Below are 26,227 nucleotides of genomic sequence, written 5' to 3'. Positions count from 1 at the left end.
CCCTTTCAGACTAGATTCAATTGTCTAGTGGTATTATTTAGTTTTCCTTTGTAACATTATCACAATGTTAACTATGCAATTATTTTTGTAATTTGTTTGGTTAGTGCCTGCTTCATCCACAGTGGTTATAAAGGCAAGGTTAGTATCTGTTATAGTTTAACTTTTATAGATTCTAGAATATTGCTGGACTTATGTTGGTACTTAAATAACATATGTTGAAAGAATTGCTGAATCTGCTGCTAGTTCTAGCTCTAGTGGAGCTTTAAATCTCATTGATACTAAATTAAAGATAAATAAAAAGTCAAAAACTAAAGATATATACAAAGTCAAAAACTAAAATGTGAGCCATAGTCATTGGGAATACTCTGAGGGAAAATTTCATAATCTCTCCTGCCATCCTTTTTGTCATTATTAAATGAAGGGTTTACCTTAGATCAAGTCTAAGATCATTTACATGTCTAAAATTAAACAACTCTAACTGCTGGGTCAGAAAGAAAGAGAGATCGATGTGCTCTACAGTAATCAAGGAAAACTTCACGAAGAAGTTGTAGATGATAAAGGTGGTAATAGAGGCGGAAGAAGTAGAAATCAGCGTAGGTGTTCTGAGATGGTGAAATGGATCAGCCGTCTGTAGAGAAGGACTATTTGGGGTTGCAGTGGAAGAGATTGTTTACATGGAGCCATTCTTTACACTGACATGCGGACAAGGGTTTAGAATTGATTCCTTGTGGCTACCACAAACTATTCTAGGGTTCTGAGCAGTGGTGAAACGTGACTGTGCATTATTTTGAAAGTAAAGTCCTATTCAATTTAACAAACATACATGATTTTTGGCTACATGCTGGACTTCATGAGACACCAGAGGTAAAACATGAGTAAGGCATGGTCTCTCTTGTCCCTGTGAGCTTAAAGTGGTGGGGAGACAGTAGGAAAATGGGTAATTATAAGGGCATACCACAAAAAAAATTATAAAAGAAAAAGATATTTAAATAAAAATGCCCTGTGTTTATGAGACTGTTGTTAAAAAAAAAAAAGGGCTGTGGCATTGTGGAAAGATCATGTTTAATGTGCATACCCTTTGAAGACACAAAGTCTCTTCTAGGAAACTAGCCATTTTGGAAGATGTCAGAGTAAATTCCAGATAATTTACAACCTGGGCTGCTATATCTCTTTGCATCACTGCTTCTAAGCTTTTTTTTTTTTTTTTAATGTGCTTAAAATAATAATAAAAGATTGAGGTAAGGATTGATACCATAAACATTACAAACGGTAGAAAACAGATCAATGTATGAACGGAATCTGTGTATATCATTAAAGTAAATCAGCGAGGAATTAGTGAAGAATTTCGTCAATGGTGTAAGTACAATTGCTTCCCCATTTTGAAAAAAATGAAGTCAAAATCATAACTTCTATTAAAATGAATATATATATATATGTATATATACATATATCAGATGAATTGAAAATAGTTAAAAAGCTAAGGGTCACTTACTTACTATGGGTCAGGCTTTAGTGTAACACGTCTTAACTCATGTAATCCTTCTAATACCCCCATGGAGTAAATACTATCATTAGCCCCATCTTGCACACAAGTTGCTGAGCAACTAATAAGTAGGTTGCTCAAGGTCACCTAGCTCATTACAATTTGAACACAAGGACTCTGGCTCATGAGTTTGACTTCTCAATACTACGCTTTAGAGCGTCTACAAAAGTTGGATTAATGGTAGAGCATTAGGAATAATCTATGAGAATTACTTTTATAAATCTGAGATAGAGAAAACCCTCCCAAAATCAAGAATCAAAGGCACAAAATAAAACTGTATAGATGTGATTTCCAAAGAAAATTTATCAAGTATTTCACTGTGAAATCACTGTAAACATAATACCACATAATTGAAAGACTGGTAGAATATACCTTTAGGGCATATAGTATAGCATGTGCTAATGTGTTTAATATACAAAGAGTTCCTATAAATCATTTACAACACAAATGCAAAAGGAAAATTAATAAAAGGATAAAAGATAGGATGATCAATTCACTGAAAAATAAAAACAAGAAGTCTTTAAACATATTTAAATATGTTTAAAGATATGAGTGAGTGAAAATACAAATAAAAATAAGGCAGGTATCAATTTGCAAAAACAAAGTTTTCATAGACAACAGTGTGTGGGTACTAACATAGCTTATTGGTATGTTTATAAATTGCTCTCGGCTTTTGTGAGGGCACTTCCTAATATTGATCTAATGTTTAAAATGCATTTCCTTTGATAAAGCTAATTCTTTTCTAGAAATCAACCTATAACAGTGTAGTGGTCAAAGGTTTCAGTTTTAGACAAACCTGAATTCAGGTCCCTGCTATATCATTATTATACGCGTGCCCTTGAATAAATTCCTAATCTTTGTAAGCCCTCTAATTACTCATTGAAAACAAAATAGTTATATCAAAATTGCCTTGCAAAGTCACTCCATAGACTAAATGAAATCAGACCTATAAAGTAATTAACACATTTTAAGAGTTAATAAATGTTAACTATACGATTATTATTAATTATACTATAGATATATTTCAAGTGTGAAGGAATAGCTTTATGGGAATGTTTATTGTACTATAAAAATAATTATTTCTACTAAGTATTTAATGTAACTTGGAATCATCGCAATTATCTTTGTAAAATTATAGAAAATAAATTGGTCCTCAGAAGACAGAAAATGGGGAAATGTGGTTGTGTGTAAGTAAAGTAACTTATACAATAGGTATAGATATGGAAAATCACTATGAGTCAATAGCAACATCTTAAAATGGATGATGATGTAGATATTTTGAATTTTTTAAAAGAATGCAGAAAATACTTTATAGTCACATAAATTCCTAAAGAAAACATCAACTTTTCTCTTTACATGAAAGAAGTGTTAGGTTAGCAATTTAAAGCTCATATATTTTTATTTGAGAAGAACACAATATACTTTCCCATATTTGTAGATACAATTGTGAAATATGACTGGTCAATACTTGTTACAGAGATTCAGAAGTAGCTAACAATGGGGAGAATATCATTTTAAACTCTCAGTTAGTTTAGATGCTAACCAGAATGAGATGTCTCCAAGGGACAGAACACAGGTTCTGCCATTAGATACATTCTGCTTAATATTTTATCAAAGAATTGGAAGAGGTTATGAAAGATGTGATTCTAAATTACTAGATCTCATAAAAAAATTCATAAGTTAATAAATTAGGTAGCTGAGGTAATCAAGATTTAAAAATATCTAAGGAAACTGAGGCACTAAGTTAATGCCAAGAAGATACTATTTAACAAAGAGCACTGTAAATTGCTTTAAGATACAAATATTCAATTGCACAATTACAGAAATTCATATGAAAAAATTATTATTATATGCAAAAACCTGGCCCTAGATTGTGAGGCAGCTTTTAAAAAATATTCTCACCATTCTTTGCAGTGTTCAGATTATTGTATTTCATTTTGGACACCTCTTTTAAGAGAAACACTGAAACAGTGAAATATGTCCAGAGGGTATATAAAAACAGATTTAAGAGTTGGAGGAATGAGGAATGTTTTAACTGGTGAAGAAGAAATTGAGGGGAGACACGATAGGACTTGTGATGGTTGGGTTCATGTGTCAGCTTGACCAGGTGATGGTGCTCAGTTGTCTGGACAGGGAAGTGCTGGCCCGACATTTACTGCAAGAATATTTCATGGCTGGCTGATAAACCAGAAGGCTGGTGTATTAAATCATCAATCAGTTGACTGCATCTATGGCTGATTACATCTATGTCCAACTAAGGGTGTGTCTTCTGCAATGAGGGATTCCAATTAGTTGAAGACTTCTAAGGGAGAAAAGAGAACTTTCATTTCTTCTTCAGCCAGCCAGCATCTCCTGGAGAGTTCATGGACTAACTTAGCAGAGTTGCCAGGAGCAACCTGCCCTCTGGAATTTGGACTCATACATCCTCACAGTTGTGTGAGACTGTTTTATAAAATTTCATATTTACAGATATCTCCTGTTGATTATTTTTCTCTAGAGATGCCTTACTAATATAGGAGTGTTCTAAACATCTGAAGATGTTTCTTGAAGAATAGAGAACAGAATTTTGATACCAGGTTTAGGGAGCAGCTGAAAACTGCAGGGAGTTAGAATTATCTGAGAACAGGCTTTCTTACAATTAGAGATGTTCAATGTTGCAATACACTTTTTTTTTTTGGTTTTTTTTTTTGCTTTTCGTTTTAAAATCTTTAAAATCCTTGTAACTGGAAGTGCTTAGTAGGCAAACTTTCTCCTTCAAGGCTGTGGCAGAGACTCTGATGTTAGGAGAAAACTGGATTGAATTACTTTTAAAATGTATTCTATAAGCAGAAACACAGTGAAGTGGAAAGAATACTAGACTTGAAGTCAGAAGATTTCCAGGTCAAATATAGTTTACCATTAACCAGTGGTTAAAGCAATTTAACTTACAGTGATGTGCATGATAATTTTTAGGGTGGAAGAAACTTGATGCTTTTGGTACCAAAAAAAGATTTTTACAGTCTGCTCTCTTCAAAACCAGACCTTTATAGTGGAGTATCAAACTCGGGTCACCTCAACCCAGGTGAGAAAAGGAATTCCAGAGACAGGCATCCTTTATGAGGAACACACATTTTTCCACTATTGTGTCTCCAGTTACGCTTTTTAAGTCCCATCCGTCTTCCATTTGATATGCCTAGTTTATTCTGAACTTCCTTAATTGTAATGTTATCAAATCACAGGGACAAATGTCCTTGTGATTCAATTTACACTCACTTTTCAGTCAACCTTGGTCTCAATTTTGTGCATTTCTCCCTATTCAACTCACTTGTTACATGATCTCTGTATAACCCTCTGCTGGCCTTTGGGATTGAGAAATAGATTGATGTGCCTGGTTTGGGATGTTTTTACAAACCAGATTATGTAAATCTAGGTCCAGAAAACTCTCCTGAAATCCAGACATTATTTTGTTCTGTTTTTATGGTCCTTCAGTCACAGAGGATTTGTCTCATTTGTTTTTGGAGCCTGTTTCAAGAAAGAACTTGGGAGACTAGAAACAACATTATAGAATAGGATGTATTTGAACCCTAAGTACTTCCATCTTATGATGACCTTCATTCTCTTTGAAGACACTTGGTGCCACCCCCACCCCTAAGTGCCCTCAACCTCTCCCCTTTTATCAGGAAGGCTACCAAGGGGTTACTATGATAGGGAGTGGAACTCTGTCTCAGCTGAATCTGGTCTCTATCCTTTCCTAAAGGAAACTTCTATTATTTTTATCTGGTTGTGAATAGTACAGGCTGCCTCGGATTTAAGTGATCAGGGGAAACAGTTGGAGTCTTGAAAACTGAGATTTGATAGAATCATAATATTATCAGGAAGCCCTGCCACTTCCAGACAAGGTTAGGTCCCAGTTCATTATATGCTCTCACCTTATAATTTTCTTCTTTAGTTCTTAATCATAACAGTTTTTATTAATTATTTATTTCACTGTAATTGCTAATATCTGCCTCCCTTGATAGAATGAATGTTCCATTGTAGCAGACACTGTGGCAGTCTGGTTCAGTGCTATAATTTGGACTCCTGACAGTGCCTTGGGAATAGGAGAAGGGCTCAACAATTTTTTACTGAATGAATGATTAACATTTTGTTTGTGAAAGAAGATTGTTGCATGGGCTAAGAAGAGAATTGTGTATTTGCTGATAACATTCATTTGTGTATACATATTTTGACTACCTGTTTTATGCTAGGCACTGTGCTAGATGCTAAGAACACAAAATTACATAAGTCTTTGCTTTCACCCTCTTAGAGTGATGGTTAAAGGTAAGGTTTGGCATCAGAAAGAATCCGAGAAGAATGTAATGATGTATTGATCTGAGTTAGTTTGTAATCATATAGCACCCGGAAATATTTGCCTTATGTCCCTTCGTTCCACCCCTCATTCCCAAACCCCCATCCCATACTTAACCACTGACAGGTGTAAGTAAATCCCAGCAATCTTGTGTTAGTTAAGGGCAACTCAAGGATTAGCTTGAGTTGAACTGAGGCCAGTGCCAGGTCTTTGTGTGAGATCACTACCTTGCTTGGCCTCCTCTCCTTCCCTGCCCTATCTCTTCCTTTACAGTCTTCCAAGGGAAAACTTCCTTAATCAAATACTTGCATTTGAATCCTCATCTGATGATCTGCTTCTAGGGAACTTGACCTTACACTAACATTTTCTCCACCTGTTTTCAATATCTTGATGATACTCTTCTACTGAGTTGTTTTGGAACCAGCAATCATAAGTAAAATTGCCTCTCAAGGGTTTTTAAGTTCAAGAACTAGATTTTCTTCAAGATCATTCCCTCACTAATTGTTGCATAATCCCTTTAAATCCTATGTATTCCTATGCACGCTACTCTTTGCAAAATTAGTAGAAAAGAGTCTATGAAAATCCTTCTTTTCTGAAGTGAAAAAAATACGCTTTATTAGGAACAAAGACTAAACTAACCATAGCATATGATAATGTTGCATACTAGCTTTAGTCTTAACTGAAATATTTTTCAACAGTCTAATTTTGAATAGGTTCGGACAGTCATAACATAGAGACTGTAACACCCCAGATATACTTGTCTACAGTTCTAAGAGAGTCTGACAAGTTTTTGTATCTGGGACAATAAGAAGTAACCCTTTGGGACTGAACTGACAAACTTCACACTTGTTTTTATTTGGGAACCAAGTACCAAAGGTTCCAAGGTAAGAGCCTCATTTTTTATTCCACTGCACAGGCAGGTTGTACTTTTAATTAGAAAATACTTACTCTATTTTGATGTGTCTGCAATAGTCTGATTTTACAGAGGAAACCACTCTTCATCCAAAATGTAAAACTCACACTAGCCAAGCACATTTTTAGGCCAGATATTAAATATTAAAAGGGCTGTTTCCAATCCATCTTCCCTGGCCTCTCTCCCCTTGCCTCCATTCATCCTCCTACTTCAGCCTAGTCAAGTGAAAATGATCTGAAGCCTTTGGCATGAGGATTTAGAAAATTCTTCTTGTGATCTACCTTACATTGTAGAGGATTTGCATAGATTTCTAAAAGCAAGCACTCTGTTTTCTTATGCACAATTAATATATGAATTTAAAAAATAATTTCTTCATTTATTTATTGATCAATAACAAATATCCTTTGAGCATCTACTGTGTGCAGGGCTAAAAAGATGAATTGGTCATAATATCCGCCCTTAAGAAGCTCAAGTTTTAAAGGGCAGGCTAATGCATATAAAAACAATGCATTGCTTAAATTAGGAAAACAAAGATGTTTGCAGGCCACATCTTTGTTATTTATTCATTGTAAATATAACTTGTAGAGGTATATTTCTAATATTACTCAACAAAACAATGGCAGTGAAAACATGGCATTGCTTTTTAGTCACCAAGTTAAAATTTATGACATATATTGTAGAAGTAGCAAACAGGAGGAGGCTTCTCATTCATCTGGGTTTTCAACCTCAGGCCTTATTGTGAAATTTAGCCTGATCTTCCCTGCACTGAGTAAATGAATAATTGCAACAAAATGAGTAGTTCTCACAATGGTGTCAGGGATAGAGTGTGCTGGAGACCAAAAGATGGCACAGCATCTTCTCTACCTAGGTTAAGTCTTCACAGGTGAGGATCCTGATCTGGGAGTTACAGGATGTGCATCTGAAATTCTAAGTTAGGAAAAGGTATAAGAGCATTCCAGTAGAAGGTATGGAATGTAGGAAAATAATGGGAAAGACAAGGGTGTGAGATTTCAGAAATGGTCCAATGCTGATGTAGCCTAGAAATGTGGTTACATGGACTTACTGGAAAAGGATGTTGTGCTGTGCTTCAAAGCTGACATTTCAACCATGTTCTGTGCTAGGTGCTTCACATATATATATGAATATTTATATTTTCATAACACTTAGTAGTATGAATTATTTTCCTCTAATTTAGACAAGGAAGTAGGGTCAGAGAGGTTGCTTCATTCATTCATTCTTTCACTCACTCACTCAACAAATATTTCCTGGCTTCCTCTCATGTACCCATCACTGTATTAGATGCTAATGCTAAAAGACTAAAAGCCAAATTTGCTACCTGTCCTCACAGAACATGAACTCTTGAGTGTAAAACGAAATAACAAATACTCAAAATGTAATGAGTATGGTGAAGAGGAAGTGGAAACCTCTGTGGGTTTTTGTTGAAATAGAAGGGCCTAGTAGAAAGTGAAACAGATTTGAGCACGTTTACCTGGCCTAAAGGCTGTGCTCGTTTAATTATACTGTGCCATGTTTATTTCCCCCAAGCTGTGTTTTTCCAATATGCTGTGATTTCCTCTGGAGGCCAGGGCAACTTTAAGTGGTACAGTTAAAAGCTTGTTTTGTAATATGTGTGGATTTATTTAACCATCTATTTATGTCAAATGATATTGCTTTCCATTTAGAGGAAGTGAGATAACGTTTTCTTTTAAAATATATTTATTGAAGCGAAAGTGGGGATCTGATTTAAAGCAACATATGGGATAAATAGCTATAATTTATGGAAAAATCCTGATTGAAGTTTGAAAATTTTTCTGATGGTGCCCATCCTGCATATGCTTTGGTGCCTTCTCATTGTGATGATTGCTTGTTTCCGATTCCTAAAATGAGAACTCCCTTACTGACTCACAGAGCATTTGGTAAGTACAGTAGGGTAGTTCATTAAAATGTAAATTGGATTAAGTGCTTCAGCAGCATACAAGGGGATATGTAAATAGTGGAGAACAATGAGAAGCGGTCTCTTTCCCTCAGGATTTTTGCTTTTCTAATAGTTTGAACCTTATCCATAGTCATGAATCTAGCTAGGAAACACTCAGTAAAAAATCTGGAAGTAAAGTAAATGAGTTGAGGGCAGCAGTGTGAAGCTTCAAAAAGCCATCAGGGAATTCTATTGTATTTAATGAAGGAAACAGCACAGGGCCAACAGTTTGGATGTGTAGCCCAAATTGGATCATGTGACATATTAGCATGGTTCTCCTAGAATTTCTCCTTCCTTCTGGACATGGAGAAGTCAGGGCGACATCTCTGTGAGGGACAGAAACCAGACTAGTTCTATTTTAAACAAAAGGGGCAATAGAGTTTTCCCCCCTGGTTTCAGCCAGAAAACATCTCCAGGAAGAATTCTGATTGAGTCACACACCCATATCTGTACTGTTTCCGGAGGCCACCTATTGATTTGTCACAGCCTGGATCTCTACACTAGTAGTATAGACAAGTTGAAAGATATTAGTAGAAGGTAATGGAGGTGTATTGAAATAAAGAAAACTTTTAAATGTCACCCAGTTAAAACAATAGCTGAAATAACTCAAAAGGATGGAATGGCCCATCAAACCATGCAAACCGTGGAATTTGCCACCATGAAGAAATGTCAGATTGTTGTGTTAGATTCATTAACCTGTTGTATTATAATCTAAACTCTATTCTTCTCTCACTCATCTTTCCTGGGCCATACAGGACTGCATTCTTTGGCTACAAGGAGCTTGTCCCTTGTTCTGTGCTTCAACTGGTTGAAATTTTCTGCAGAATTGGACACTAACAAATCCCCCCCCCCCCTTTAAAAAACGTTCTCCTTTTTATTTCAGGGTAACTTTCTCAATGGGGTTTTCTCCTCTGACAACCCCTATTGATCTTTTCTGTTAATTTCTCTGCTACTCATTTATCCACTAAATAATAATGTCTTCTAGGGCCCTGTTTTTGATCCACTTACTTTTTTATTCAGCACTCTCTTTTAGTGATATTGCAATTAAAATCAGAATCATGGTTGATTGCATGATTTTTTTTAATAAGTGATTCCTACATATCAGGTGCTAGAATAGCAATGGAGGTGCAGAAAGGTTAAGTTCATCCTATTTCCTGGCTTTAAATTCTACCCATTTACTGATGATTCCCAATTGTTTGCTTGTTAGATCCAATCCTTCATACTTATCTTTACAAGGAATTAGTATATTTTTGTCCCTAGGTAGCCCACTTCCAACTTAAAATATCCCAAACCAGACCGACCCTAATCCTTCTTTACCCCTGTGTTTCCTGTCTCAGTAACCATCAGTACCATCTGTTGGTCATCTAACATCATCTTTGATACTTCTTCCTCACTGACCAGAGCACTTTGATTCTAACTCCAAAACGTTATATGAATTTGTTAGGTCAGAGTCATTAAGGAATCCATGAAGGACAGCAAGCCAAAGCTTAACAGATTTATTGAAGGGAGAAAGCAGGGAAAAAGCAGGTGAGAGCCAGCAAAAGGAAAGAAAATGGCTCTGGCTCTCTTTCTGAGAGCTGCATTTTTTAAAAGAAAACCATGCCAGGAACAGAGGGTGCCTCCTAGGTGGTGTTCTGTCCCTTGATTGGATGGGGGCTTGTTGACTTATGATCTGATTGGTTGCTGGGGTTCTGATGCACTGCTGTCCTTTGATGTGCAGCTGCATGTACCGTCAAGGGTTATTAAACAGGAACAGGCCTTGACCACAAGCCTATGGTTGTTTATCTTATAGGCATATCTGGTCTTGCTTCATTTACTTTCTGGTGGGTGCGGTGCCGGCATGTCTGGTGATTGTTCATCTTGCTGCCACTTCTGGTTCCACCAAAAGAAGCTGAGGGACCCCCAAGTCTAAAAGTCCCTTTTATATGCAAACTTCTTTTTCTGAGACCTGAAAGAATTCTAATTTTATTCCCTCTACCATTGATCTAGTACAAATCCTCCCTAATGCCTGTTTATATAAATAAAATTTTATTAGAATAGAGCTGTGTTCACTCACTAGCATTTATCCTTTGACTGCTTTTGTGAAACAATAGCAGATTTGAATAGTTGTAATAGAGTCTATAAAGCCTAAAATATTTACTATCTGGCCTTTTCCTGAAAAAGTTCAATTCCTGCTCTAGCATATATGCTCCTTATCTCTTATTTGGACCAATGCAGTGCAGATATCTCTGGTCTCTCAATGTCCATTAAATCTTCCAACTCTGCCACCATTTATCTTTGCAAACTCAGTATTTACCTCATTATGCCTCAATTGAAAAACAAATAACAACATACCTTTGATGACTATCCATTGCCTAGAGCAAAAATGCTAAAAGTTACCTATTGCTAAGTAACTAATTACTCCAAAATTTAGAGACTTTGTAGGTTAAGAGGGAAGTTCTTATGCTGGTCTCACATAGAGGAACTTCCGTGTCTCTGCTCTCCTAATGTGTCAGATGGTAGCTATACTCAGCTGGGATGCTGATATGGCTGGGTCTTTTTCTTCACATAGTCTCCCATCCTCAACAAGACTCACGGGGCTGTTTACACTGAGGTTGAGTTTTGAAAGGCAAACCCCAAAACGTGCATTTATAGGTCTCTTCTTACATCAGTCCTGCTGGTTTCCCAATGGCATTTATAGTTCTCTTCTTGGCTTCCCAGTGGCCCAAGGAAGCCCACGGTCAAGCCCAAAATCAGCATGGGAGACTTTCATACAAGGGTGCCAGAAGCAGAAGGTAGGAATCACAAAGAACCAGCAGTGACTGTCTGACTCATCCCCTTAGTAAACCTTCAAGCCTTTCATGATTCATTTAATTTTCTGATCGGTCCCACCAAGCATCATTTATTTTGAGGCTATCAGCTCTTTTTTGAAAAAAGTCCTTGAATATGGTATGCATTTTCTTGCATTCATGCCTTTACTCATTCTTTCTTTTCCCTTGTGCTTCTGTCCTTCTCCCACCTTCCTCTCACTGTTCATAAAAGCCAAATCCTAAGAATTTTCCACAATATACTTCAAAAGTCCCCTCATCTGTGAGGCTAGCTGTGCATGCAGAGAGATCTGCAGAATTGATCTCTCTCCTCCAGCACAGAACTGCTCATAGCTAGCATGACAGTTATCACCTTGTATTGCCTTTTGGTACATCTGTCTCCCCCAAGGAGAAGTGCACTGGGGACAGGAACACTGTGCATTATTAAAACTCCTAAAGACAACATAAGAAAATTTCAAATTTTCCCTTGCAGAGTAATTTCTAGTTTGTGGGATTTTCTTTTTATTGGAGGGTATAATACATGGTATTCTGGGCTTTATTTTCAATCTCAGGAAACAGTCAGAGGGATGAGGCCAAAGGCATTTGCACATAAAATGGTATGGAATTATGAGCTTATTCACGCTGAGAAAAAGGTTTTATCTGTGGTAATGCCTTAGTACTGAGAAAAATAAAGGTGATTTCTTGTTAAGCAACATGGACTTTGAGTGAGCATGGCTTTCATAAGGCCGGAGTAGTTTTTTTTTCTTTTTTATACTAAGTATAAGCTGATAGATCAACTAAGCAAGTTTTAAGTGTTTTCTATTAAGTGTGTGGCAATAAGTGACTCAAAAAAAAAAAAAAGATATAATTATACATTAACACCCAAACACACACGCATGCAAATCTAAAAATATCTCTCTGTCTGTAAGGGTTAAAGTTTAGCCAGAGAAAGTAAAATCATACACATATAGATATGACAAAAGGCAAAAATTGACCAATTAATGTAACAATAGAGTAGAACGTGATCAGCCCTCAGGTAAAAGATGGTCAAAAGCAATGTTATGGTTGAACTGGATAACTTTTATTTTTTTTTTTTACTTGAATTACTTTTTTTTTTTTTGCACGGGCAGGCACTGGAAATTGAACCCTGGTCTCCAGCATGACAGGCAATGATTCTGTCACTGAGCCACCGTCACACTGCCCTGAATTACTTTTTAATATTTATAATATTTAAATAAAAATTTGTACTTCTCAGTTATTGTGAAATATGAAAAATTTGCCAACACAGACTTCAGACATCTTTATGCCAATAATTGGCTTGAGCAATAGCTGTCCCTTTAATAAGGACATGCCCTTCTCGTCTTCCATCCACAGCACACTCCATAGCACAACACCTGACCTACTTTTTATTATCTGCTTAGGTCTTGTATGCATTGGTGTTAGAAAGTCCTGACATGCTTGCATTTTATTTTTGTTTTTAAAGTAGACTGATTCATGTGGAGATATTGGCATTAACATGTTCTCTAATGTTGAAACGTAATCAAATACAGTTCCTTATCCAGTTAACTGTTATTGTTTCCGATGTTATGTGTGCAGAGTACCAGAACTTCTGGCTGAGAAACTGTTTGTTGATCTCCCCGAGAATTTCTTTAATGGTACCAACTTCATTTTCCTCCCCATGAGCTGAAATAATTTCTTTGACCAGCTGTTTGGGTCTCGTGTAAAAATTGAATCACACCATAGGAAGTAAATTAGTGTTTTTGGCATGAATATATTGTCATTTGTTGTACTGTATTTAAGGCAGTTGCTAGGCAGATTTTTGGTTCTTGGAACATTCTTGAACATTTTTTAAACTTCCTTCAGTTAATGGCAGGGGGTGGGAGTGTGTGGGCGCAGAGGAAGATAACATGTGAGTGTATGTATTTCTATGTATGTGGAATACTCATTTGACTAAAAGAGGCTGTTTTTTTTTTTTTCATTAACTATAAACAAACACACACCCCAGATATAATTTCTAAATTCATCTAAAATAACACGGCTTTTGTGAAGCCTCCAGTGATATCCAAGTCAAACCCATATAAGTGTCTTTAAATTTGGCTCTTGTTTCTGCTCAAATGAATTAGTTACAACTTACTGAAAGGAGACGTATAATTGAAGCAATGATGACAGGTTTTTACTAACAGTAGTTTGAATAACTTAACAGAGGCCCTTGAAAGTTGGTTAATTTGAATTCTAATAGATCATGGTACCTATTACCTATAGAATTTAATTCATCTGATGGCAATTGCTATTCATAATAGGAACCCTTTATGAAAATTGGATATTTGAGTTAAACCATGTTCATAGCCAAGAATAAAATTTATTTGATCCATGAGACAGACTTCATCAAGAACTAAATGTTCAGTCTTGAGAAATCTACTTTAGAAAATGCATTATGAATGGTCTTTCAAGATTGAATTTATTATCTTATTATGTGTAACTTTACATTTCTTTGGTCATTTACTTCTCTGTAATTTGTAGAATCTTAGATGCAAATACTTTGTATTTTTAATTAAAATACAATGCATGCTTCATTTTGGTTAAATAGGTATATTAAAATCATTTTGGGCCTCAATGAACTTCCGCCTAAAGAGTAGAACTACAAAAAATTTACTATTGAAATTATCTTTAAAGCTGTGGTTTTATATAAAGAATACTACACTTCAAGTTCACTCTCCCAAAAGGGATTAGAGATCCTGACTAAAGTGGCAGGAAGATTTGTAATATTTATATAGAGTGATTTCTTCTTATACTGCAGTACTTTGTACTTGTGCTGAATTATATATGCTTCTAAATTTCTCTTCCATTACTGCACTCCTAAATGTATTTAAATGATGGATCTAATATTGGTTCTATATGTGTATGGAGCATAGGGTCAGATAAATAGTAAATACAGAAAAGAAGATTGTCAACATACAATGGCCATGTAATACTCACTTTATATGCATATATATGGATTTTGTAAAATTCATAGCCCATGAAAACTTTAATGGCTTAGTCATCAATTGTCAATGCTGTATGAATAATTTTGAAATGCCATTTAAAAGCAAACATTAATGTTTAAACCATGGATTATAAACAAATACACTACTGTACACACAATGCAACTTGGTAAATAGTATGATGATAAAATTATCCTTTAATTAGCATACTTAACTCAATATCAGAGGTAGAAAGAAAAATCTTTTGTGTTCCGAAAAGACTTTTGTGATTATTTCTCTCATGACAACCCCCTGTTCAAGATTCAATATTGAGGTACAAGTGTTTCAACAATACCCAGTATTTAGTAATTAGTGCCATACTTTCAGAGAGTGGATAAAGGACAGAAAAACACATTTATCTCTAATATCTTATAAAAGTGATCCTTCATATAGCAGGAAATTAAATGATACTGCAATGTCTTCCAAACTTTGGAATCTATGATAATTTTACTAAAGGTGGTTATATATGAATGGCATTGTTTGTATGGCATCTACCTACGGCACTTAAAATTTTAATATAGCTGCTGTTTAATTTATAAGGAAGGCAGCATCGTGTTGTGTGAAGAGCTGGCCTGCCGAACTAGACCGCTTGATTTCAGTTCCTGCCCCTGCTCCGTTCTAGCTGCGTGACCTTAAACAAGTTATATAAGCTCTTTGTGCCTCAGTTTCTTCAAATATAAAATGAATATAAAAATTATGTCTAAATGATGAAATTAGTTAATATGTGTAAAATATTTAGAACAGTATCTGGCAGTTAGTAAGTACTATAAAAATAAATATAACTTCATTTCAATTCTTTACTAGTTTAAATATGACTCAGTTTTATCCTCAGAACTCTTCATTTATGCACACAGTAATTTAGAAATGTACTTCTTACTAGGTAAAGTAATAATTAAATTTTAATAGCAAATGACTGTGCCAGTTTGGGCAAGTCATTTAACAGCCATGAGCTTCATTTTCTTCAGCTATGAAATGGCAAAGTTATTCTAGATGATTTCTAGGAAAATTTCCAACGTCAAAACATAAATCTGATTTCATAGATTCACTCTCTGAATTTTATTTATTTTGTATTGACAATAGACCAATGAAAATTATAACAAATGTAATGTATTGCAGTTTGTGATAAATAATAGATCAAAAATATTGAAAGGAATGCATGAAAGGTACACAATAGCATGCATTCCTTTAAATATTCATGTACCTTTATTTTCTTTTATCATTATTTACATGGAAGTTGGCACCATGTTACATGAACTGATTAGTTGTTAACTGGGCTCACCAATGTGCTGACTTGGATAATTATTTTGGTTATGCAACTTGGAAGTTTTCAACTCAATCTGATATGGGCAAGAAGAGCTCTATACAACTCACATGTAAGTTTTTCTTAGTTGTGCACATCATTCCCCTTCTTTATCATTTCACCAACAATGGCAGTTAAAGACATTAAGTCTTATAAAAGGAGGTCAAATTTAGATAATTTATTAAAGGTTCTAAATAAGTCCAGTTTAGTCAGTTTTGTCACCATACCATAAATGAGATTGCCTTTCACCCTCTACTTATTGATAAAAATGCTCTTTGGGTTTGGAATAGTAATACTGGGTATTATTAAAGCAGGAAAGAACATTTCCACAAGATAATCTTTAATTTCTGTATCACTATTCTAGGTTACCTCCAATCTAACCTTGGCACTAAAAAGTTACGTAAACTACAGAGCAATAAAATGATCAGAATTGAAATATCCCCAGTCTTATTAGTAGGACACCAAGACAACCTGTCATAAATATCACCTGAAGATTTGAAGACCTTCATATAGGGTGCACAGAATTAAGGCAGTACTTCTATCCTGAAAAGTGAATTTAAAACAAAAATGTTTATATAAAATATGTATCTCCAAAATAGTCGTGAAACCTATGATTCCTAGGAGTATGTCAAATTTAGGTTCACTTTGGTCCAGGGCTGGGCTAACAAATCTTCTCCAAGCCTTGGCTAACAATGGCTACCCTTGCGAGAGAGCGAGATGTAAATGGAGTTTATGCTCCACCATGTGCCTGAGGAGAAAAGCAAGCGATATGGAAGAAGCAAGGGATGAGCAGGGGAAGCACATGTGACAGATGGAGAGAGAATTTCTCAGGATCCCTAGACCCTTCCAGACGTTGGCTCTGCTTCCGGAGGCCTGGTAGCACACCTGTTCCCAACATCCTTTCAATAAATTTCCTCTTTTGCTTAAAGCAGTTCAAGTGCAGTTTCTGTTACAGTTCAACCACTAAAGCCCCAAAGAGTGTATCTGTCATAAACTGCACCCTCAAAATTATGACAAATCTGTAATTCCTCCAAATGTTTGGTTTCTTGGAAAAATGTTTGGAGAAGGTCTAATTTATAAATCTATGGCAAACACGTAAACAGCGACGATGTTTAATTTTACCTGAACCCTGTGCTACCAGAATAACAGCATAGGTTAAAAAGTCCCCCACCCATTGGGTTACTGACCAAAGCAGCCCTTAATTTTTCCTTAGCATGGCTAAATATTACTGTTGTAATGTTGCTTCTTGTCTTTTTCTGACCTTCCTCACCTTGGTCCTTACAGAATTCCACCTGCCTCCACAGTAAACTCAGGAGATAACATCACGTAATGGACACACGCCATTGCTTAATCTGCCCCGTCCAATGTTTTCCCATTAGCTGATCCCAATCCTTAAAAACTCTCTGGCCCTCTGCTTCAGAGAACCTGAGCCTTCTCCCTTGCTCCCTATTGTGATAGCCTTCTAATATCTCTCTCTGTTGTTCACACACACACACACACACACACACACACACACACACACACGCCTTCTGGTCTCCATGTATCAAAGAAGGCTTTTGGTCCCTCTCTCTTTTCTACTGGGTATAACACTGAATAAGTTTATCCATGCCTGTTTCACATTGTACGGTGCAATTTTTGTTTGACACTGGTTTGAGAAAACTTCATTTATAAAATATTTAGACTATCTACCCTATCCCCTACCCCTTGCAATTTAAAGTTTATTTCTAGCATACTGGTTCCCCTTCCTCCCTGTCCTTCATTAATACTCACAGGAATTTGAAAGCAAGTTCCTGTAGTTGAGCCATTCCAATCCTTAGTAGTGTCTCAACTTCTCAAGTGAATTTTGACTTCCTTCCTTTACATCATGCCTAGAACTCTGCTTCTGTGAAGCAGTCACAATGAGTATTCAGCATCCAATACTTACACCATGGGTGCTCTGAACTTCAGGAATGCATGGTGATCTTAATAAATTTAGTGGTTTCTTTCATGAAAATGTTGTAGAAAGTAGCTTTACAAATATTACAAATTACAATCACTATACATTTCCACCTGATTTTATTTGCCTGGCACTCATTGGCTTCTCAGTTCTCTTCTACTAATTGATTTACCTAAGCCTCCATCAAATGCATTAGCATCCCCAGGTAACTTGGCTTCAGCCAGGTTTGATTTATGGCCATATAATCAACATCACCTGATGTCATGAAAACTGCCAGGCATATCTTGAACATTATTCTAATTCACAGTGCAGTCCCACAGTTCTTTTCTTTGAATATCTAAGTGGAGCTTCCAGAATTTAACTAAGAGCTGGTATGAATGGATTTGTAGATGTCACAGTACATGCATTTGCAGTGTTCTGCTGGCTCTGGTGCCAAGAGCATTTTGCCTCTGTTATGAGCAGAATTTGTATTAGAAATTGCTGCTTTTATTTCTATGCCACATACGCATGCAGTCTCACCAGCCTGAGCTTTTTTGGGGGCCGTTATAAATTGTCAATTTGGTCCAGCCTCTAGTCCCCATTGGACAGCTTCATCATGAACTCTACACACGATAATCTTGCAACATGCCTGCTAATAAATCCTCTAAATTACGGCATTGAGAAAAATGGCACAGTTCTGAAATAACAGCAGCAGAGCCCTCACCACGGTACGGGTTCAACTGGCGGAATTTGAGTCTCAGAACAATAATTAATATTGCTGCTTTATGTGAACTTCGAATAACCTTACAAATTCATTAAATGCCTTACCCTTAACAGAAACAGAGGATATTGAGAGATCATCCTATCACATGGTGCACATCTGATTAGAACATTTCACATTTTTATTATATTAATGTAACATTATTGAAAATTAAAATAGGGAAGTAACAGCAATCCTCACAACCCTAGTATTCAAATTATACCCTTCCCAACCACCTGCAGTTTGTGTATAATGTCCCTTAACATATGAATCCCAGGACTCCTTGTACTAACTGCCAGGGAACTCATGAGTATGGCATAAGGTAATCATCCTTCCCTTGCGTGTGTGTGTTTGTGTTCTTGTGTGTATGATTACAAAGTAGAATGCGACTGTATAACATCAAGGAGTCATGTATAAGTGCTGGATTTTTTATGTGTGTGTGTAGTGGGGGGGCATAGTTGGAAGGTTTGGCTTTTACCAGCCAGTTATGTGACCTCAAAATAAAAAGGTATTTTTCTTATCAGTTAAAGATAAACTTACACTGATTATCTCTAAAATGGAGTCATACTTGATTTTTTTAAAGGTTTCTTTCAGTTTTAGCATTTTTGAATCTATGGTAATGGTGGATAGAAAAAAGCCAACATCTTTAAAACTATTGTTATCCTCCCTACACCCGCTGCATATCTTATCTGTGTCTGTAGCCTTCTCATCAGTATGACTGACACTCAATACAGCTTGTCAGTCAGTGCAGCTAATAAGGCACCAAGGAAACAGAAGTGCGCCACTATGTTTATCCATATTCTGGCCTGATTTGCATTTATCCAGTCACACACAATTCTGTCCTAACAAATCATATTATCAAAACAAAGTCTTGGGGTAAATAATTCTACTTTCTCTGCTTGCAACTTCATAAAATTTTCTGGCTTTATTTATGTGTGTGTGTGTGTGTGTGTTTGTGTATATATATATATATTTCTCCAAGAAATAGTTTCTGAATTGAGTACTTTTCTGGAGCTAAATTCCCATTTTAGTATTTCCCCCAAGAAATAGAAGAGAATGTTCTCAATGGGAAATCATAAAAATTCCACAAGGGAATAGTACTGAAGATCTTTATAATGTCACCATCATGCTAAATAAGGCTTAAATTGGCCAGGAGGCAGGATATGTCCTCGGGACTTATAACTGGTAAAATTGAGTGAAATTTCATGCTATGATCTGATTCATATATGTCTAGTCTATAATTGAATGAAATATGAATGGAAGCAGAGACAATTTTAGTCTTAGTCTCTTATTTTAAACTAGCATATTAATGTTACTTATTTATAAAATGGCCCAGCTATGGGCTGGATTTTAAAACATATAAAAATGCTCAACTGATGTGTATACTTTAGATGTTCAAAAATATTGAACACATTGTTATTTTATTATATCAGAAGTAAATCTATTGTGAAAAATAATAAAGATTTGTAATATAAGATAACCCTCAAGTAAATGCTTTAGCTATATTGGGGTTGCCTAATTTAGGAAATAAAACTCCAGGACAACATTAAATTTGAATTTCCAATAAACAAAAATATATTATTTTAGTAAAAGTACATTCCATGAGATATTTTTGACATTCTTATTTAAAAAACTATCATTGTTGATCTGAAATTCACATTTAGCTAGGTGTCCTTTATTTATCAGACAACCTTTGTTATATATTTAGAGAAACCTTATTTTCTTCATTTTACATTTATAAATTTATGTGTTCAAAAGTCTGATGGTTATGCTTTAGGTTTGACACTGCAGTTACTGTAAGTATACTATTGAAAGTAGAATGCAATGAATGAACACTAAAAAATTAAACAAAGATGCTAAAAAATTGACAAGGAAACATGTTGGAAATAATGTTTTATGAGGTTGATCAATTCCAGTTTAGCATCTCTTCTCCATAGTAAAATATAATATGGATGAGGTATGAACAATTAATATTATTTGAATTTGTAATTGTGAAAGGTCAAAGAGCCTAACTCTTCAAGAATGTTCAGATGTAAAAATGGAAGTCATAGGCATTTTCTGCAGGATTAAAATGTGGAGAAACAATTGATATTCATATCAGAAATGGCATCAAACTAGAAATTAGAATAGAATAGAATGAGATAGAGAAATTAGAGGTTCATGGGAAAATGGAATAAATATAAAAGATATTGCGGGTTATATTTTATGCTTGTGGTTTTGGAATGGACAGTCTTTCAAACTGACTCACTAGATGTTTCCTACATCTCAATATGCTTCCATTTACTTTGATTCTTTGAACACATCCTAATATCAAATATTACTGGAGCATTACATTCTTGTAAATTTTTAAGTCTGATGAACTAAAACGACCATTGCAATAAAAATCTGTCTTCCTTGTTTTCATCCTTGCCACTTCCCCACCCCAGTCCATTTTACACATGGTGATCAAATTAATGTTTGAAAATTCCAAATATGATCCTGTCACTTCACCATTTAAAAGTGCCTACAAAGCTTTCCTTTATTCTTAGCATAAAATCTGGCATCTTTATTAAAAGAGGAAAATTTGGACACTGAGACACATAGGGAGAAGGTGACCTTGTAAAGTAAAGAGGCAGAGATTGGGGCGCTGTGTCTACAAGCCAAGGAATGCTGTATGGGTTCATTAGAAAAGGTGAGGAAGGATTTCTCCCCTAGAGCTTTCAGAGAAAGTGTAGCCCTGCTGACACCTTGATTTCAAACTTGTAGCCTCCAGAATTGGGAGTCAATACATTTTTGTTAACCACCCAATTTGTGATAATTTGCTGTAGCAGTGCTAAGAAACTAACACAAGTATTCGTGCCTCTTTACCTGAAATTGCATTTCTAAAGCCATTTCCCCTCTCCACCTTCCTAGCCAGTTCATAGGAACATGTGTACCTATGCCTATATAATTATAATCTACTTCTGATCAGAAGTTGGTTTTCTTTTCAAAATTTTCAACCTTCAAATTCATCCATCTTTACTTTTAAACCTGACAACCCATATTCAGTACAGGGTGAAAATAAAAGGAAAGCAATGCCTTCTGTTCCATCCTTAGCAATCGATCAGCTGCCTCTGCAGATTACTCCCAACCTCCCTTCCAGTTTGCCCCACCCCTGCTTCCATCTATGCACCATTTTGCGAGTTAGCTGCAAACCCAGCCCATGATTCTGTTTAGAAGGCTAACAGTGGTCTGCATTTTGTGTCATGTTCTGACCCAGGAATGTGTCCCTGGTTGACCACAGTTCCTCCTGGAGGAATGAATTAGAATTTTTGCTTCTCAATTAATTAATCACATCTGGAGCCTTCATCTGCACACAACGAAGTTCCTTTTGTTGTTACTAATTCTCTTGTGGTCTGATTTCCTTTGTCAAGGACTCATGAAACTCGTGGAGAGCTTGATAAAATGCTGCTATCAGAATTGAGCAGAGCAGGAAACAGCTACAGGAAGCCAGTCTTTGCCTAGGATTAAGGAGTGAGTGGAATGGATCCAAAGAGGCAGAACACATACAGGAAGTCTTTGCAATTTTAGCTGTGTCTAGCTGTCTCTTTAACTCAGCTCCGGCTTCCAAAATAATCCATGCACTAAACCTACCTGCTCACTCCTAATGTCTGGATGAGCATATTCATTCACTCTCTCACCTGATGAAAATTTATTGAGCACATTCTGTGTGCAACAGATTTTACTGTGGGTTTAGGACATGCAGTAGCTGGGTGTGTGCCTGCCCTCGATAAACGTAAAGAATGGAATAGGAAACAAATTTGAAAAAGAATATACCATGTTTTAATGTTATGATAGTTCCTATCCTTTGAACAGGATAGTGTAGGAATACAGAGGAGAGAATAATCGAGTTTTTCTGGAAAAGCGAGGGAGGAATCACCAAAGTTGCTAGGGAAGACATGCTATGACGCATACTACACTTCAAAAGACAAACAGTCTGTTATTGGAAGAAGAATGGGAAGGAGATGACTAGAAATGTCACTATAAAGTAAACAAGGCAGGACTTTTATATTCCTTCTTTATAGATGAGAGAAGTAAAAGACGTCCAGATATTATAGGATTATTGGACTCACTGAATGACATCAGTTTAATTAGTGGTGGAGTTCATTCATGAACATGGGCATTCTCATTTAATGTCCAGTCTCTTTATATCATCCCAATTTGGATGTTTCCTCTCATCATAAAACTCTAGATGATCGTGTTTAATTTAGAACTTGCTGGCTGTACATTTTTCACTGAATTACATGATTAGTCTCACTATAAAATCTTCCAAGTGAGAGATGAGATAAGAAGTCTCTCAGGATACTCTACCAGAATTTCACACATCTTTGTATTTAGGAACTTATTTTTTACTTATTTAAAAATTTGGTTTTGTGGAGAGGGGAAGAAAGCAGTATTCTCTTAATATTGCAAGTAAAACTTGGCTATATTTATTCTCTGAGCACTTACTTGCATACTTCAAATAATAACCTGAGGAGGGGTTTTGGGGGGATTTAAATTATAATTTTGATCATTTAATTGGAAGGATTCAAATTTTTTCTCTAGGCAAAATACTAGACTGTTAAAAACAATGAACTATCATTAAGGATTATTTATAAAACAGTAGGAGAAGGTTGTTCTCTATTCTAAAACTTTTTAAACTTTGTAGAGAAATGGAGTTACCAGAAATTAATAGGTTTATTGACAAGTGAACAGAAAAATTTTAAAAAGTAATAGAAAGTAAAAGCTTAGAACATTAAAGTTGGAAAGTTGGGAGTCATGGTGCTTAAGCTGCAGTAGCATAAATGAACCAGATTATCTTTTCTCAATCATTAATAACCAAGCTTGTGAAAATTCACTGAAGTTATAAACAGCCCACTAGAGAAACATCATTGTTCTCAGCCAGGGAAAAAATACTGGCCCGTGGAAACAAATTAACCTCCAAAGCTCAGTGAAAACAAATGTTTTCTTCTGGTCTGATGTTTTCCTTTATCATCTGGAACTATGGCTTCCAAGGTTGCTAGGACAGGGGAAGAGAGGACTAGAAGTTTCCTTGGAATTTTTTTGTTTTGTTTTGAACTCTGCAACACTTCTGAGCCCTCCAACCCCCACCACTCCAGATTGACTAGAAGACAGTTCTGTGCTTCCAACCTAGCTACAAGGGAATATGGAAACAGGAAGTGATAAACACATGGCATTTTGACTGGCAAAGCCTGACTTTGACAGTGACACTAAAAGTAACACTCTTCTCATACTTAGCCCTCCTTCTACCTGGACTCTTCCTTTGCCCAAAACTTGATGTCTCTGTATTACTGTAACTCCTTTAAAGACTTACCAGTACAGTGTAAGAAGATGAAGACTATTACAAAATGAGAAACAAGATGAAGAATCTGGAGAAGAAACAGATGTATTAAACTCAGACCCCTTGCTGCCTTTTCTCTCTATACCCACTTCTACTATCTGGCAAAGACTGCCTACTCTCATGGTTACTTGAATTTTTTTACTACTTAATTACTGCTTATGTGTTTCCCATATTTTGATGATCTTCCTTTACTACTGAGTTTTAAACTTCTTGGTGGATTGTAATCTGTCCTACTTATTGCTATAATTCCAATGCCTAGCATAGAAAATACACAATAAGCAGTCACTAAATGTATTGATTGATTCATTGTTTCCTACACATCGTTATCTTTATATACTGTACATACAACAGGTCCTCAATGAGCATTTGCAGACTGATCAATTCATCTTTTCAATTCTTCAAGATGAAACAATGCCTATGGGAGGGAACTTAAATGTTGGCTCTTAAGCACATTTTATAATAGTAACTTTTGTGTTATAAATTTTATTTGTAATAAATTATATCTATATTTGGTTTTCGAATACCCACATTTTTAAACCAAATATGACATATTTATTCAACATTTTGGTAAAATGAAATGGAAAATGCTGAGATACAATTCCTGGGGATCTTTGCTCTGATATCTCATTCTAATTATATATAAATGGGAATTAAGAGAAAGAAATGGTGGGAGCATTGTAGATGACAGTGCTTAGAGAATTTCATGGGTTTTTTTTTTAACCTTTTTTTTTTAATTTTTAAATTTTTTTTTTTTTAATATGGGCAGGCACCGGGAATCGAACCCGGGTCCTCAGGCATGGCAGGCAAGCATTCTTACCTGCTGAGCCACCGTGGCCCACCCAAATTTCATGTTTTAATATGATTGCACAGATAGCAGCACAAACAAAACTTTAATCGGAATGTGTTGTATGAAGTATGCAGAATGTTGGCAAAAGTGACTGTGTCTGTAGCCTGAGGGGTTATTCTTTACATCGCTTATGAAAATTGGTAGGAACTCATAATTCCAGGCAAATTTGTTGGCCTGAAATTTCTTAAAATAATTTAGCCAAAATGTACCAAGTACTAGCAAGGATAAAGCTGGCATCTCATGTGTATGTGTATTCTCTTCCTATTCCTTACTCACCTTGGAGGTTGTTTGAGAAACTACTCACTCTTTGGAGAATCCACATGGTGGGGACATTTAAACCTTGTGTTTTAAGGACTTACCTATAAATCCCATATAGAGTAGATTTAGTTGACCAAAGAATTTGCTAATCAGACTTGAATAGAAAAGTGTTGGTGCTCACTTTGCCAGGATGACATGTTTGGTTCCTGAACAATTCATTGTTTTGAATCTTATCCTTAAACTAAATAGCCATGCCTTACCTCTGGAGATATGAGAAGAAGAATGATTATAAAATAAACCAAGTGAAACCGTGAGGAAAGTCCCTTATCTTCTCTGGAGAATCTCCATGTTCCCATATCTAGACTCCTCTTTTCTTCATTCGCTGCCATGGTAAGTCACTATGAGGCTGAGATTTGAGGATATTAATGATGCTGGAAAAGATTTCCTTTCACAAGAAGTGACTTGGAGTCCAATTGAAGAGTTATAGGGACTTTGAAAGGTCATCCAGTTCACCTTTCTCTGCTTTCTCAATACCAGCTGTAAGTTCTCACTAAAAGTCATGGAAGAATTTATCCTAACCTTAGAGACTTCTCAGAAAACAAAATTATTTTCCTTGGCAACCTACTCGTACTTTGGACAGGACTCATTTCCTTACAGCTAACCCCAAACCCTTATACTCCGTTATGAACACATGGTGAATATCAAACACCATTATATTTATAAAAACATTATCAAAACACCATGTATTTTATTTGAAAGGTAGTCACTGCACCATCAACTTAAACATTCTCTCTTCTCCAGTCAATACATACTTTAGTCCTTTCAACTTACCTCACAGACCAGATGTTTCTCTAAATTTGTTTTTTCTTTCCCTAAATCCAGCCAAAATTCTGCACTTTCTGTAATGCTTATTATAATTTCTAAGTGATGATGCTGAGAGTGATGCTAAAATGTTAATGAGTGGATAAAGGGGAAAAGAGTTTCAAGTTTTTTTTTTTTCCAGGGATGTGAAAGATTGTATTCTTCTTATAACTAAGGACCATTTACGAGACAACTGGCCAGGCTCACATAGTCTCTGGTCAAGAAGAGATGCCTTTTTTTTTATATATAAATGGAAAAATTGCCCACTTGGACATCATATTTTTCTAAGATGCCCAAATACCATGCAATGATATATTAAAATATTGTATGTTTTGCTTTTTCAACAACACTTCCCTTTGATCC

At 35.8% G+C, this 26,227-nt stretch overlaps 1 protein-coding gene across 1 annotated transcript in view; it reads left to right on the top strand.

Annotated features, from left to right (window-relative positions):
- The window catches only part of LRP1B (LDL receptor related protein 1B), a 1,945,542-nt gene that overhangs the window by 490,503 nt on the left and 1,428,812 nt on the right, over window positions 1-26,227 (top strand). The window lies entirely within an intron of this gene.

The sequence above is a fragment of the Tamandua tetradactyla genome, chromosome 3 (assembly GCF_023851605.1).
Source record: "Tamandua tetradactyla isolate mTamTet1 chromosome 3, mTamTet1.pri, whole genome shotgun sequence".
In the NCBI taxonomy this organism is placed as follows: Eukaryota; Metazoa; Chordata; class Mammalia; order Pilosa; family Myrmecophagidae; genus Tamandua; species Tamandua tetradactyla.
Note: the sequence above shows the minus strand (reverse complement) of the source record. Positions and strands in the feature narration are given on the sequence as shown.